The sequence below is a fragment of the Lagopus muta genome, chromosome 6 (assembly GCF_023343835.1).
Source record: "Lagopus muta isolate bLagMut1 chromosome 6, bLagMut1 primary, whole genome shotgun sequence".
NCBI classification, from domain to species: Eukaryota; Metazoa; Chordata; class Aves; order Galliformes; family Phasianidae; genus Lagopus; species Lagopus muta.
In genome coordinates, this window is record NC_064438.1 from 22,603,547 (window position 1) to 22,618,491 (window position 14,945).

At 42.7% G+C, this 14,945-nt stretch overlaps 1 protein-coding gene across 4 annotated transcripts in view; it reads left to right on the plus strand.

The window, feature by feature from the left end:
• Nucleotides 1-14,945, plus strand: part of C1QTNF4 (C1q and TNF related 4) — a 48,757-nt gene that overhangs the window by 26,423 nt on the left and 7,389 nt on the right. Inside the window, exons 1-2 of one of the 4 annotated variants that reach the window (XM_048947952.1) lie at nt 1,584-1,629; nt 2,467-2,675. The gene's annotated coding sequence lies outside the window, so the exon portion shown is untranslated. Of the gene's footprint in view, nt 1-1,583; nt 1,630-2,466; nt 2,708-4,359; nt 4,465-14,945 lie in introns of those variants that run through there. The other 3 variants (XM_048947954.1, XM_048947953.1, XM_048947951.1) reach the window with 3 other exon arrangements.

Consider the following 14,945-nt stretch of genomic DNA (forward strand, 5'->3'; position numbering starts at 1 on the left):
ATAAGATGAGCATTCATGTCTGTCAAGTGCAGTAAAATTGCAGCACGCTGCCCTGTTATCACTGTGCTGTTGGCTTTATCTGCCCTTTTTGTCATGGAGTCACCAGCAGCTATTGCTCACCTTTTTCCAAGAACTCCTGTCAGGTACCTCCTAAAATTTTCTGTTCCACTTTGGCAGACAAGTTCCTCAGCAGGTGACTTGCTGAGTGTCTAACACCATTTCATAAATTGAGCATTTTCTGTTTATCTTTTCCCTTTTTGTTTTAAGTTGCCAGTCTGCTACAAGGGTTTCTGCTTTTTTGTGTTTTCTGACTGTTGAGCCTTTTTCTGATGATCCTTGCCAATGGTTTCTGAATCTTGTCATTTAAAGAATATTAATTTGCTCCTACCATATCCAGGGTCACACTTCAATCCCAAGAGTATATTTCACACTGCATTTCTGCTGGCTTGCTCCAGGTGCACCTCTTTCAGTTGACAAAAAGGGTACACAGCATATCCAGTACTGGTCACAGTTGCTGTTCCCTCATCATTTGTGCATATGGCAGAGAACAACTTTTTTGCAAAAGGAATCATACTTTCTTCTGACCTGCCTTCCTAGGTGGACCTATTCCAAATTTCAACAAAATGATATACCCCAAATCTCTCTCCTCTTAATTTTCTGCCCTTACAGTACAGACTCCAGACATCTGATGTGATCAGTGAGTCCAAGACACAAGTTTTACATTCTTCTAAAGTAAAAAATATGCAGATTTTTTCTTCTAAATTAAAAAATACGCAGATTTTTACTTCTAAAGTAAAAAATACGCAAGTAGACCTCTCAGAATCACCAAGTTCCAGACCATGAAAAGATATAAGCCAAGCAAAGGCTCATCTCATACCATAATTTCCAAGAACAGGATTTGCAGGTGGGCTCTCAAAAACTCCTGTTATCTATTTACCTACTATAATCACTGTGTCTTTTATTTGCTGTTGAGAGACTTCAGTGTACATTGAGTGATACTATCTGCGGATCATGCAATTTCCAGGTCAGTAATAAATATACACTCCACCAGCAGTCTAATAAAGAACTTTAAGGGTTATCGTTGTTAACTGTTGCAACATCAAAAAACTGACCATGTAGGTTTATTTCTCTTATCCTCAGAATCATCCCCTGTAGGTTACTTTACCTATTAGTGAGTCTTTACACGTTCTCAGGACTTTTTTTTTTTAATCTTTAGGTTTGAATCATAACTGACTCTGGTGTTTCTCATCATGAAAGTTGTATTATTAGTGGCTGTAAACTCAATTTGGAAATGTCAAGATTAATTCTTCAAGTTATTCCTCCTTAATTTACTGTTTTCTTAGTTGAACTTCATATCAAGTTACTTTTCAAACAGACAGAATTTTACAAGTTGGGCATATATATCTGTATGGGAACTGCTGAGTCACGGCCTGAACCTCTGATTGATCACCTGAGGTGAGCCATGAGTCAGCCAGAGGAGCACAGGTGAAGGCAATTCACCTGTGCTGCCGGAAGGGGTGGAGCCAGGTTCCACCCCTCCTGGACCTATTTAAGAGCTGGCTACCAGTGGGGAAGGATCTCTTCTGGAGATCACCTCTCCTGGTGTCTTCTGGTGAGCTCAGCTGAAGGGTAAGCTCTTCCACTTATTCTCTTTTTGTTATCGTTGTCTGCTTTGCCTTACTCTCTTGACTATATTGCGATTATAACATCTTGATATCTATTGATTATACACAATTATATTGTGATTATAACATCTTGATTATACAGAATCAGACACCAAAAATTCACAAGTCAATTGTCTTTCTAATACTTTAGAAAATTAAGTATCCATTTTTATTTACAACAGAGCAAGGTTGCTTCTGTAGAGAACAGAATGCTAACATTAATAGTGAATGAAGCATGAAGGGCAATGCCTCTGCATATGAAGACACCAGAAGTAACAATATAGTTCAGGAATTAAAAATATGGCACATAATGATTACTGAGGGTGCTATCAACAGCAATAAAAATGATTATAAGGAGTACATATACATCAGGACCAGAAAGCCTGAACTCCAGCTAAGACCATGTCAAGATTACTTAGCAGCAGAACACCTGGGTTCTGCTAACAGATTGTCACACAAGCTATACCTGATATCTCAACAGAAAGGCAGCAATAAACACTAACAAAAAGAGAAAAGAAAGACAATGGGAAGCAGCCTTGACTTAGGATTATAGAAGATGAAGAGAGCTAAACTGGAAAAGCACTTCTAAGATTGTCATTTAGTAATACAATAAGAATTTTCACAACTCTAACACACAAACAAAAAGGCATCACAATACTCCCATGGGACTTCAAGAGATATATCCCCAATGGGAGGACTTCCATTTGCAGTGAAGCCAGAGATGTCACTGGAAGATCTAGCACATTTCCTTCTTCCCTTCTCCATTTTTGCCTACCTAAACCTTCTTCTGCCTCCTTCCTAGGGATCCACAGTTAAGGCAGCTCAGCTCTGTTTCAACACTTTTCCAAGGAAAAGGAGGAAATCCCCTGGTTGCTCTGAGTGGAACACAGCCCGTTTCTCAGCCCTCTTCCTCCCCTCAGCTGAAGCAGAGAAGGCATGAAGCAGTATTGCCCTAATGAGAAGAAAAAACTGCTGGAGGCAGAAGCACAGCCAACAGAAGCAGAGCAGAAGGTAAAACCATGGATTGCACAGGACAGTGCTAAGTATGTGGCTAACTTATAATACTGTAGTATCTTGGTATTCAATCATTTTGACCGCAATGGCAACATATACATTTAGAAAAACATTACTATCATACTGTTGATAAATTACTCATCATGGCTATCACTGCTAGATGATTAAAGGAATGCATTTGTCTGGGCTGTGTTCAAGATGAGCATTTTCATCTCCTGCAAGTCAGTGGTCCATTCATTCTTCCAGGAGCAGTAAATTAGATGTTGAGTAATCTGCCCTATGAAACGTGTAAAGAAGCTGTTAAGAGAGCACAAAATATGTTTAGCCAGCAGTACCAGCTGGATGTGAGCCCGTGCAGGATACTTTGTTCAGCTGTCAGCTGCTAGCAGAACCACATGAGGATTAGTCTGTAACTCCCATCCCTCATCCTGCTTTTCATCTTCGCCTTTGCTTTGCTGTGTAGGGAAGAAAGATAAGGATGTAACAGAAAGGAAGAAGCAGCCACTGGTGCATAAATGGCTGGGGAGGACAGGCACAGTGGCATGCATGTAACGTGCACACTGCTTTAGATCTGTTATTGGGGAAAAGACACCATAAATGGCATGAAATGACATTCCGCTCATCTCACCTGCCAGTCCTCTTTATCTGAGGAAAGCCACTCCCTTGTTGTTTGTTTATTTCCATTCTGCCACTGTGAATGGTGGGGATCGGCCTTGTTCCTGGTACCATGGTGCAGGTGAGCTATGACACCAAGGGAAGGAAGGAGTGGGGTGGAAACAGGTACTGGGAGAAAGGTTCTCGTGCTGCAACCGGTGAAAGCAGCTCTAGAGCAAGAAAGGCTGTAGCAACACCAGCTCCCTCGGGACTGTGTACATTGACATCTATCTCTCTCCAAATACAAGGTACAGCAGAGAGAAAGAACCCTGGTATTGAAAAGCTGGAACTTTTTTTAACCATTCCCATCTTCACATGTTCTTCCTGAAAGTCAACATAAGATGGTTTTACTGGGCTAACGGTAAACGTGCTTTACAAATCCCCAAATTTGCTCTTCAGGGTAGAGCAGCAGTGTGCAAAGCCTGCTATTTTGCCGTCAGCAAATATCAATACCGACCTCCAAAGGAACGAGCAGCAGTCTCACTGTTATGTGATGACCTAAGCAAGGCGAGCTTTCTAGGGATAGATAGGAGCTTTTGTTGAACCAAATAATGCAGCCGCTCCATTGTGGATCTGTTTGGATCCACAAATCTTCAGAGTAGGAGATCGGACAAGAGCACGATCTCACCAAAAGCCGCTCTCTTCCCCCAGCTGTACCGTTCCGTCAGCTCTCCGCCAGACGCCCACCCGAGCACGGTGCTTCTCGCTCACGCGCCGAGGCTCGCGGCCAGCACACTCGCCCGGCCCGCTCCCCGGCGCCTGTCCTCCGAGCAGGGCAGCGGGACCCCTGCCTGCCCCTCATGGCGCCGCGCCGCCCCGCCGCCCGTTGGCGCCGCGCTCTCCCTCCTTCCCCGCCCCGGGCCCGCGGGCTGCGCCGCCTCCCGAGGCCGATCCGCCACCGCGGTGACAGCGGCTCCGTACCCCTCGCCCCGCCGCCGCCGTTCCCTCCCCTCTGCCGCCCGCCCCCGGGCCCTCCTCCCGCCACTGATTCGGCGCCGGAGCCGCGGGTGCCCGAGCCCCCTCCCCGCCCCGGCCCCCGCGCTGCCGCCGCGGCTCCCGAGCTGTCAGTGTGCAGGCAGCGCCGCGGCCCCGCGCCCATCCCCGCGCCGCCCACCGCCGCCAGCGGCCACAGGTACGGAGCCGGGCTGAGGCTGGAGAGGAAGGGGCTGGGGCCGGGACTCCTCGGCCGGACGGGGCGATGGGAGGGGGCCTGCTCCGCGGAGGAGCCTGCGGGGGCCGCCGGCACGCGGAGCGGTGGCAGCGGGGCCGTCCGTCCCGCGAGGGCGGGCGCTCGGGACGCACTGCCGTGTCTGAGCCACGGAGTAGCTGGGCGCGGAGGGACGCTAGGGTGGGCTGCGGTCCCTCTTCGTCCCCACGGAGAGGCTGGACCGGCCAACGGAATAGCGGGGAATGCCTAAATTAGTCCCTTCTCTTTTCCCTCTTTTTATTTTTATTTTTCTAATTTCCACTCTTATTAAAAGGGTAGAGTTTATGGGGACGGGCGTGAAATCGTGGCCCCGCTTGGAGCCGAGGTTGAAGAACCTCCCGAAGGCCGGCCACAGGGAAGGGAATCCTTAAAAATGTCCCGAGGGGCAGTTTCTCAGATGGTAAATAACGCTTTAGCTTCCTAGGGGAACTAAGTCCCATGGGTTTTCCCAAAACTGGCGTATGGAGCTGATTCTGTTATATACGGTACTTTACCAAATAATTTAGCTCAGTCGTTCTCTGTACTTGACAATCCCAATGTCATCTCCTCAACCCACTCCCACAAAGCTCCTGGGGAAGTGGGTCAGCATCCCCAGATGATGTATCTACCAGGCATTCGGTGAGTTTCTGCTCTGCCAGCTGGCTGGGAGGCAGCATTGTGACCCTTCATTATGCACATACTGAATGAGCCTTGCTTCAATTATTCATTCTGATGCTATTGCAACCTTCTGCAGTTTCTCTTCTCCAGGGAGATGATGTGTAACAAGACTTTGAAATACTTTGCCATTGAGTCTGTGATCTGATCTGAACACACAGCAGCTGTTTGCTCATGTAGCCATTCTTAAGGGTTAATTTATAGCAGTAAAATGTATGTCAGGGAAGAGTGAGGATTCCCAGTAGGGCGCATTACCCTCTGCATTCCCTCTGTTCACCTCTAGAAAGCTGCAATAAAGCTGAAGCCAGAGTACTTGAATGGCTATTGGACAAGGATCTGGAAATATGTTTTGTATTTTGTCTCAAAAAGTTAATGCCACAAAAGTACTTTTGGTCTCCTTAAGGGAGAACCTGTGGCTTCAGCATGGCATTGGTTTAAATCAGATAAGTTGTCCATATGGTTGACATTTGCTATTTTGTTGATGAAGAAACAGGTTCAGAAATTAGATACATTGGAAACAGAGATTTGGCAACAAAACGTGGAATCTCATTTGTGGTTATTCATGTTTTACTAATGTGATCATCTGTTCATTTTGCCATGTTCTCCAGATAATACTCATTGATAAATGGAGAACCATTCATATTTTCTAAGTACAGGAGGCTGGATTGACCCACAGAGGCCAGTAGCCTTATTTGTTGAAATATAGCTGTGACCCGCAATCAAGCAGTGCTTACATTCTCTCTTTCAATAGTAGGCAAATTTTCAAATAGCAGCGAGGCCAACTGTAGATTTCTGGTTCTGTCTGTGTCTCTGTCTGTCTGTCTGTCTTGTGTCTGGTTGGACACAGACACAAAAAGAAATGCTGTATGCCAGAGCTGTAAAGAGCTGAGGTAACTTTGTGTGCATAGCACCCAAGAATGTGAAGACCAAAAGAGGCTAGTGCTAATACAAGAGTGAACATGCAGTGATTTTTAGTCATTCTGCTAAAATTTTACATTCTTATGGTTAATTATAGGCAGAGAGCACTGAAATAAACAAATCTGATAGCAACGATACATTTCCAAGATGGGAAGTACCCCTGAGAATATTCTCAGCTGAGAAACCTTCATCGCTACTTTGACTCTAAGGCATGAGATTAGAATGAGATTAGATTGAAAATGTTAGAATCTTAAAAATGCTGAAGTGTGGGGCTCTGTTACCAGCATTTGAAGTCAGATATTAGGATCTGGTAGGTTTTACTCTAGAACTCTTCCATTCATCCATTCTTTTTCACTGCCCAAAGCATGAAGTGTACATTTTACTCAAAGATGCGTAGTTAAAGAGAATGAAGTTCAACTTGCATTAGAATTGCATCTTACTGACTAGCTTGTAGCACTGCATCTTTATACTGCCTTGGAAGACATTAAGGCTTGGTATTTGATAGTTCGTCATGCTTTACTAAAAGAATCTGCCTGATTCAATCCAGGTTTCACTCAGCAGAGCTGAAAAGCTTTAGCTCTTTCTTTCTGATTTGATAGATCCCATTGCCCAGGATATCCAAGCACAGATAAATGAGGACTTAAATTTTCCTTTCAGCTTTCCTAAATCTTTACCTTTGCCAAGAAATGGAATTTTCCCGGTGTTCAAATGAGACAAGTCAGTAATCTGCAAATGCTGTGCTGCTGTCTCTCTTTCAATCACCTTTATCCCCCTGAGTGATTTCTTGTTTTGGTAAAGCCTCTGTCTAGAAGCATACATCCTTCACCAGGCAGGTTAGAGAGCAAAGGAGGAATTCCTGCTGTCTCTAATCAAAGGTCTGAGGTTTCCAGCAGAGGTAGCCCAGTCAGAATCAGGAGCTGATCACAGATTAGAGCGGTAAGTGGCCACTCCTGGGGCTAATAATTGATTACTAGAGCTCCATTGGCAAACAATACAGATTCATAAAGTCCTGTTCCTTCTTCTTCACCCTTCAGCTAGTTAATCCATTTCATGTATATTTTTTGTTGTCAGAGATTCAGCAACATTGTCAGGAAAACTGTTATATTGGGTACAAGAATCTGGGGAACCTATGGAAGCAGATACTGAAATGAGAGCCGGAACCAGTTGAGAGATTTGAGCCACTGTTGTCAGGAGGAAAACCAGGTCCTCTTTATGCCCATGTAACTAAGGTTTATGATCTATCATGTGCCTATTCATGAGTTGTGACTGGTGTTTGAGCTCTGAAGAAGCACCTGCAGTGCTTTGGTTAAGGGCAGGTGCAAAGAAAATACTTAGCTGATGAAAATCTTCTAAATGCCTCAATGCATCCCTTCCCTTGTGAACTGCTAGTTTAACTCAAAGTAAATGCAGTAAATTATGACATTTTGAATACATCCTTAAATCGGTGAAGAGAACTGGCTACATCTTTCCCATTCATTCTTTCCAGCAGATTCTAACAGAGTTGTCTTTTATTTTTGTTTTCGTTTCTTTTACACGAGAACATTTTTTGTGGCATGGATGAGAGGTTTAATTTTTAGTTAAATTTGAGGTTCTGGATCATTAATTTAAATATTTCCTTCAGTGGGGTTCAGAGGGTAGCAGGTGAAGGCTATAAATAGGGTAAACATTATTTTCTGAACAGGAAAATATTCCTTAAGTAATATTCAAAGATTCAGAGCTCATGCTGTTTGCTTTTAGTCTGTGCCAATCCTTCAGTCGGGCCACGGGCTGCTTAAAAAAGATATGATAGCTGTGTCAGTGTGTTCTGGATCTTCTTTTCTTCCGTGTTTTCTTAGTTGGCCTGGACATGAATAAAAAGGATAAGCAAATGCCATTTAGCTAAAACAAGAAACTGTGACACCTGACATGCCCTGGAGGGAAAGATCAGAATTCAAAATTATTCCAGTAAGCTGGAAGGAGTACTTAGAAAAAGAATGGGATGAAATTTGGTAGGGATAGCAGCAAGGTGCTGCACCAGGGCAGAATTAACCAACTGTATAAGCGCAGGAGAGAAGCAAATGACTGCTGCAACTGCAGAAAAGAACTGCAGAAAAAGAAAGTGTTGTGACAGATCACAAGCTGAACATGAGTCAGTGTCATGCTGTTGCAAAAGAAGGCAAACTTCTTGCTAGGAAATATAAAAGACATATAGCCTGAAAGAAATGAAGCCAATTCTGCTCTTTCCAGTGTTGCTAAAACCTCACTTTGAAGACTTGGTGAAGTTTTGATTATTGCACGTAGAGACGGGTGCAATTCAATTGGAAACTGCAGACAAGGGCAGCAGAACTCTTCAGAGGTCTGGAAAAATGTAAATTGCAAGAAGATTTGAAAAAACTGAAATTATTTAGCCCAAAGACCAGCGAGCTGCCAGGGGAGCATCTTCAGATATAAAGTAGAAGAGAATGGTGCATGGTGGATTGAATAGGAAGCACAAAGTAGCAGGAAAAAAATATATTGTTTTAGACAGTAGAGATAATTTTGTAGGACCTGGCATAAGAGAACTGATGAATATTTAGTCTGGGGAAGTTGTTCAGTTGTTTTATGAACAAATTAGAAAATTATCTCTGGAGAATGTGCTTTGACTAGGTCCTCCCTTAGGAGCGTACGTTGGACTATATAACTTCTTTAGTTCACTTCTATATATATTCTTCTAATGTTTTTTGAAAGTAGCACATTTCGTTTCATGTAAAGGAAATAAAAACTGCCTGGGAATATTTTGCTAACATTTGTAAAATAACCAAAGGTAACGCAGCCCTGGAATACAGTGTTGGTCTTTCTGAAAAGAACCGGGGAGAAAAATAAGAGTACACTAGAAAATGGTTTAAAGAGCTCGTTTTAGAGAAATGGTACAGAACAAGGCATTCTGATTTCACTGAAACAGATGCTTACCTGAATTTGAATGCTGAAATCAGTGACATGGAAGAAGAAAAATCAATGAGGATTAGCAGTTATCAAAATGATGAGAACTGGAAGTACAAGCTCTTCTAGTGTATTACTCCTTGAATGCTATACCCTCATCCAAAAATGATTTTTTTTAGCGATGAAATAAAATATTAGAATTCAGAACAGGAATAAAGTAAAACAAAGTTCTACATTTGATCTTAGATGTCTCTTTGGGGAGATAAAATCTAGGTCCTGTAATATTCATAGTTTAACGTACACTGTGTAATATAAATGGAACAGACAGTCCCTTGTGCATGATGAAAAATACTCTATGAGGAGACAGGTGGAAAGAGAGAAGAGAGCAATGAGTGTCTCTTTTGGATGCTGTAGTGATGAGCTACTGCACATAATATCCTGAATAGAAACTTGTTTTGAGACCAACTAAAGAGTGTTTTAATCCTCTAAGGGGAGAAGGATTTTTCCTTTCCTTATATGTCTCCTCTCAGAGGAAGGAAAGGCTCTGAGAGGAGTTAAAGCCGTGCTGCAAGGAGTTGTATTTAGACCCAACAATCAATAGGGAATGTTTTCCACAAAAACAGGGACTCTTTGGGATTAAAAGGCTGCAGAGCAACTGCTGGAAGGATTCCATGCTGAATAAACAAGACCAGGCACAAATGAAGAATTAGGATGAGATTTTAGAAAGCTGTTCCTCAGTGAACTTTAACATATTAGCATTAGAATCTGGTGTCATTGAAACACTCTTACACTGGAATGATCCATAATGTTTTTTAAATTCTCATGTTTTGATTTACAATGGGACATGTGACCACAAACAAAATGTTCTGATTGCTCTCCCTGCCCCTATCTTTCATAGCTGCTTGAAAAATTAGGAAAAATGGGTTACCTAGAAAGCTGATCACTTGGTGCCCCAGATATTTCAAAGTAAATTCATGTCCTATCCACTCAAGGACTGACCAGTGATTCCCATTACTTTGCCTGAGTCTTCTCCCATAATTCCCTCTGTTTTCTTCTCTCCCTTTTTGTTTTTTAATGAGTAAAAATGATTTCCCAACACAGTCTTTACTTAGGAGACAGAAGGAGTGTTCAAAAGAATGCTTGCAGTGATCTAATTCTAAAGTCTCAGTTTTCTGACAGTTTTCTAACCAGGCGATTCTGGAAGGAAATGAAGCAAAGGATAGCTAATGTAAAAAAATAATAATAATAATAATAAAAAAACCTTTTTACTTGTAGAAGTAGGCAACAAGATGGAAGGACTGTTCTCAATGAAACTTGGGAGGAAATGCGAGAGGCTGTTCAGAATACAACTGAACATGCTGGTGGGAGTTCTGCAGGTGGTAGGAGGCTGCTGTTGGAAGCTGTTGATAATTGTCATGAAAAGGCAGAACTTTAGGCAGAGGTCTCTTAGAAGGAGCCCATTGACATTGATGCTTACCAAACATTTCTGGAGTCTAAACGATGGATATGAGCACAGTGGGTAGTGTGTTTCAGCAACACAGTGATGTGAAAGACGAGTCACATTCTGAACAGCCATGAACAACTGTCACACCATGAAATGAAGAGAGTCTTGATGAGCTCGTCTGTGTGAATCAAAGGATTATGACCAGGGAAATGCGTGCAGAGCTGAGTACCAGCTTCAATGTGTTGGAAATGATGGTGGCAATATTGGAATATTGCAAAGGTTGTTCCTGGTGGGTTCCATGAATCCTCAAATAGGAATAGAAAGAACACCATGTGCAAGTTTGTCAGGACCTGTTGAACCAGTGTGAGGCTGAAGGTGACAGTTTCCTAAATCACATCATTATCTGTGATGAGATGTGGTGTCACCACTAGGAGCCAGAGTCAAACCAACAGTCCATGGAGCGATGACACATGAATTCTATATCAAACAATAAGTTCCAGGCACGGCTTTTAGTGGGTAAAGTGATACACGCTTTCTTTTGGGACAGGAAAGGAGTAGTCCATCTGGATTTCCTGGAACCTGGACAAATCAGCTCCAACCATTACATTACAACACTGTCTAAGGTGAAGGCTCAAACTTCCAGAGTCAGGCTATTGAGAAGACAACCTTTCTCTTGCAACAAAACAACAAGCCCCACATCAGTCTGAAGGCTGTGGAGCACATTGCCTGTCTTGGCCAGGCTGTCCAGCCACATGCAAACATTGTATAGTCTGGATTTGGTGCTTTTTGGCTCTCATCTGTTCAGGCTGATGGAAGACGGACTGCATGGGCAATGATTTCCTAGCAGTGTTGCTATTATAGGAGAAACAGAGGTCACGTCCCTCTGGTGCAGATTTTTACAAGTGCAGTATGCAGGCTCTTGTTCATTGCTGATGAAAATGCGTGACTAATGGTGGTGACTGTGTTAAAAAATAGTGTTTTGTAGCTGACCATTTGCACTATCAAACAGCATTATTATGCTTTTCGTATCTGTTGTAGTTTCCATGGAAATAAATAGGAGACATTACTTTTGGAGCAACCTGTGTACTTACAGTGTGCTGCTGCAGTCATTTCTTCAGTATTTTAGCAAAATTCATTTGCTATAAGCAAGAATCAAGGGCAATAACTTCAAGCTGGCAAGGGCAATTTTGCCTAAGAAGAAACAGGCTGGTTGCACAAATGAGGCTGGAATCTGTGAGCACTTGACAGGCACTGAGTGCTTTCTCTGTGTGAATGAGGAACTGATGAGTGAACAGCAGTGTCCAGCAGCGCTTTTTCATGGTAATGCCAAAGCCTTTTACTAGCAGTTTCCTTGTACAGATGGACTTCTACAGAAATAGTCAGACATTTCTGCTGCCATTAAGAGCTGATGGGCTCTCTTTAAATACTGGAAACAGAGCAAAGCCAGAAAGCAGGTAAGGAGAAAGCTTTGCAAAATTACATGCATGTTGGGGATATTGCACAGTAAATCCTTCTTTCTGATCCAACATCCAGGGCAGTACACTCTGCCTTTTGGTCAGCAACACTTCTGTGTCATATTTTCACAGAAAAAATCCAATTTCAAAGGCACATTTGAGAAAATTTAAATTGTAAATAGTTTAAGGAAGGAACTTAGTAGCTTCCTGCTGAACAAGATGAGAAACTGGTTAAATCCATGGGCTAAAATATGCTCAGTGTTTTAAAGGGGGAAGCAAGAACTTGTGGTTTCCTGAAGATATCAACGATTAATACATAGTCCTGTGGGGTCTCATTTGCATCAGGTAAAACATTCTGAGAGGTAGTTTTTAGTAAAATGGTGTCTTTCAGCAGGGGTGGAATCATTTTCTCCAGAGTGTCTGGCACGATGCTATGTTTTTGGTTCTAGAAGAGAAACAATACTGATAACACACAGATGTTTATAGTTGCTGCTAAGCTGTTGTTGACAGGCCACTGTCAGCAAAGGACTCAAGAAACTGTTGGGAAACAGGATTAGGACATGTGACTTAAACTGGCCAAAGCAATATTCCATACATATATGTAACACATCATGCAGAAAGAGTTTTGAAGGAGGTGGGAGTTCATCTCGTGCTCCTGCACTGCTCGAGGGGCTAGCTGGGCTTTGGTTGGGAGATGGTGAGCAATTGCTTGTGTATCACTTGTTATATATAGAATCATAGAATCATAGAATCACTAAGGTTGGAAAAGACCTAAAAGATCACCCAGTCCAACCGTTCACCTATTCCCAATAGCTCCTACTAAACCATGTCCCTCAACGCAACATCCAGTCTTTCCTTGAACACCCCCAGGCTCGGTGATTCCACCACCTCCCTGGGCAGTCCATTCCAGTGCCTGACCACCCTTTCTGAAAAGTAATACTTCCTCATGTCCAGCCTGAATTTCCCCTGGCGTAGCTTGAAACCATTCCCCCTGGTCCTATCCCTAATGACACGAGAGAAGAGGCTGACCCCCAGCTCACTACAACCTCCCTTCAGGAAGTTATAGAGAGCAATAAGGTCTCCCCTGAGCCTCCTCTTCTCCAGGCTGAACATTCCCAGCTCCTTCAGCCTCTCCTCATATGGCCTGTGTTCCAGACCCCTCACCAGCTTCGTTGCCCTTCTTTGAACACGTTCCAGGGCCTCAATATCTTTCTTGCAGTGAGGGGCCCAAAACTGGACACAGTACTCGAGGTGCGGCCTCACGAGTGCTGAATATAGGGGAACAATCACCTCTCTGCTCCTGCTTGCAACACTGTTTCTGATGCAAGCCAGGATGCCATTGGCCTTCTTGGCCACCTGGGCACACTGTCGGCTCATGTTCAGCCGAGCATCAATCAATACCCCCAGGTCCATATATATATATATATATATATATATATATATATATATATATATATATATATATATATATATATATATATATATATATATATATATATATATATATGTACATATATATTATATATAGTCATAACTATTATCCTTTTCTCTACCTTAGTAAATTATTTTATCTCAACCCATGTGTTCTGCATTTTCTCCCATTCTCTTCCCCATCTCACACCCCAATGGAGGGGTGTGAATGAACAACTGTGTGATGCCAGCCACATGCTGGATTAAATGGATAAAAAGTTGAAAGGGCTCAGGTTCCAGCTATCTATAGGCATTCCCCAGAGAGATGTCATTGCAAGAGATTTGTCAGGAACACCCACTGGAAGTGGGAAACTAAACGCTTCTGATTGTGAGGAGGTCAGCATTAACAGATGTGACTAACTATGCTACTTTTTACTGTGTCTCCATGGACGTGAATGCTACTGTTACCTAGAGCATGGTAAGTCTTATTCAATAAAGCAACTAATATTAAGGGGCATTATGCATACTGCAGGACTTCATTGACAGGGCATAATTTTCATCTTTGAGTAATACTGGGCTTTGCTTATTGCTGAATACATAATGATTGTTTCTTCTGAGCTCTCTAGCTCAGCCCTGTCTTGACCCAGGAAAAGCAGGAGCAGAAAATAAAGTGTCAGAGCAGAGATAGAAGTAATGTTCATGGAGATACATAGATCTTAATGCCTTCGATCACCTTGTTCACTAAACCAGAGCTCAGTGAATTTCCAAATTGAGATGTTGCAGAATGTTGGCAGCAAAGAGCAGCACTGCAGTGCAATTCACAGTGTTCTCTGAGTAGCTTCACAGTAATAAAACAGCAGGGCATGAAAAGAAATGAAGGTGATTTCTTTGGATGAGTGTAAAGGCAGATGTTAAAAGACAGCATGCTTTTCTACCTTACCTGTCAAGAAAAGAAAAAGAAAAAAAAAAAACAACAAACCTCTCAGGGAAAGCATCATTCTTGTAGATAAATATGCCAGTGTATGATTTTTTTTTTTTTCAGATAGATTTGTGGAGCCTGCTGTCAGAAAATACTAGTCAATAGTACGTGATATTTTCCCAAAGTGTGCTACAGTGCAGCCTCTGATGGATAAAAGACCGAAGCAATTATGTTTGCATAGATGAAATATAGTGTTACAAGTTGATCTATCAAGCAGAGGGAACTGAATCTTACCCAGTCTGAAAGTTTTTTCTTAACTGTGAGTAATCAAGAGAGGGACCCAGCTTGTTAACATCTTCTGTCGCATTGCTGAATAAACTATTAGCAGTCGGTGAGCTGAGACATGACTAGGATACCAAAGCACATTTCATTGTCTTTGCACGTAATGCCAGCTGACATTCAGCTATCCGTTAGTGTCCTTAGGGGATAATTATTGGACTCTACAAGCTCATCCTAACTTCTAATGCGATGATCAACCAGCAGGAACCAACATATCCCCTCTTACTTTTACCCAGTGTTAGGTCTTAGAGCAGTGACTAGAGAGCAACATTCTGTTGAGTAGGGAAGTTGGAAGAGAGTAATGTAGGCACAGAGTTCAAGGAGAAATGAGATTTATGTGCCCACAAAAGCAAGAGAGAGAAAGAGAAGA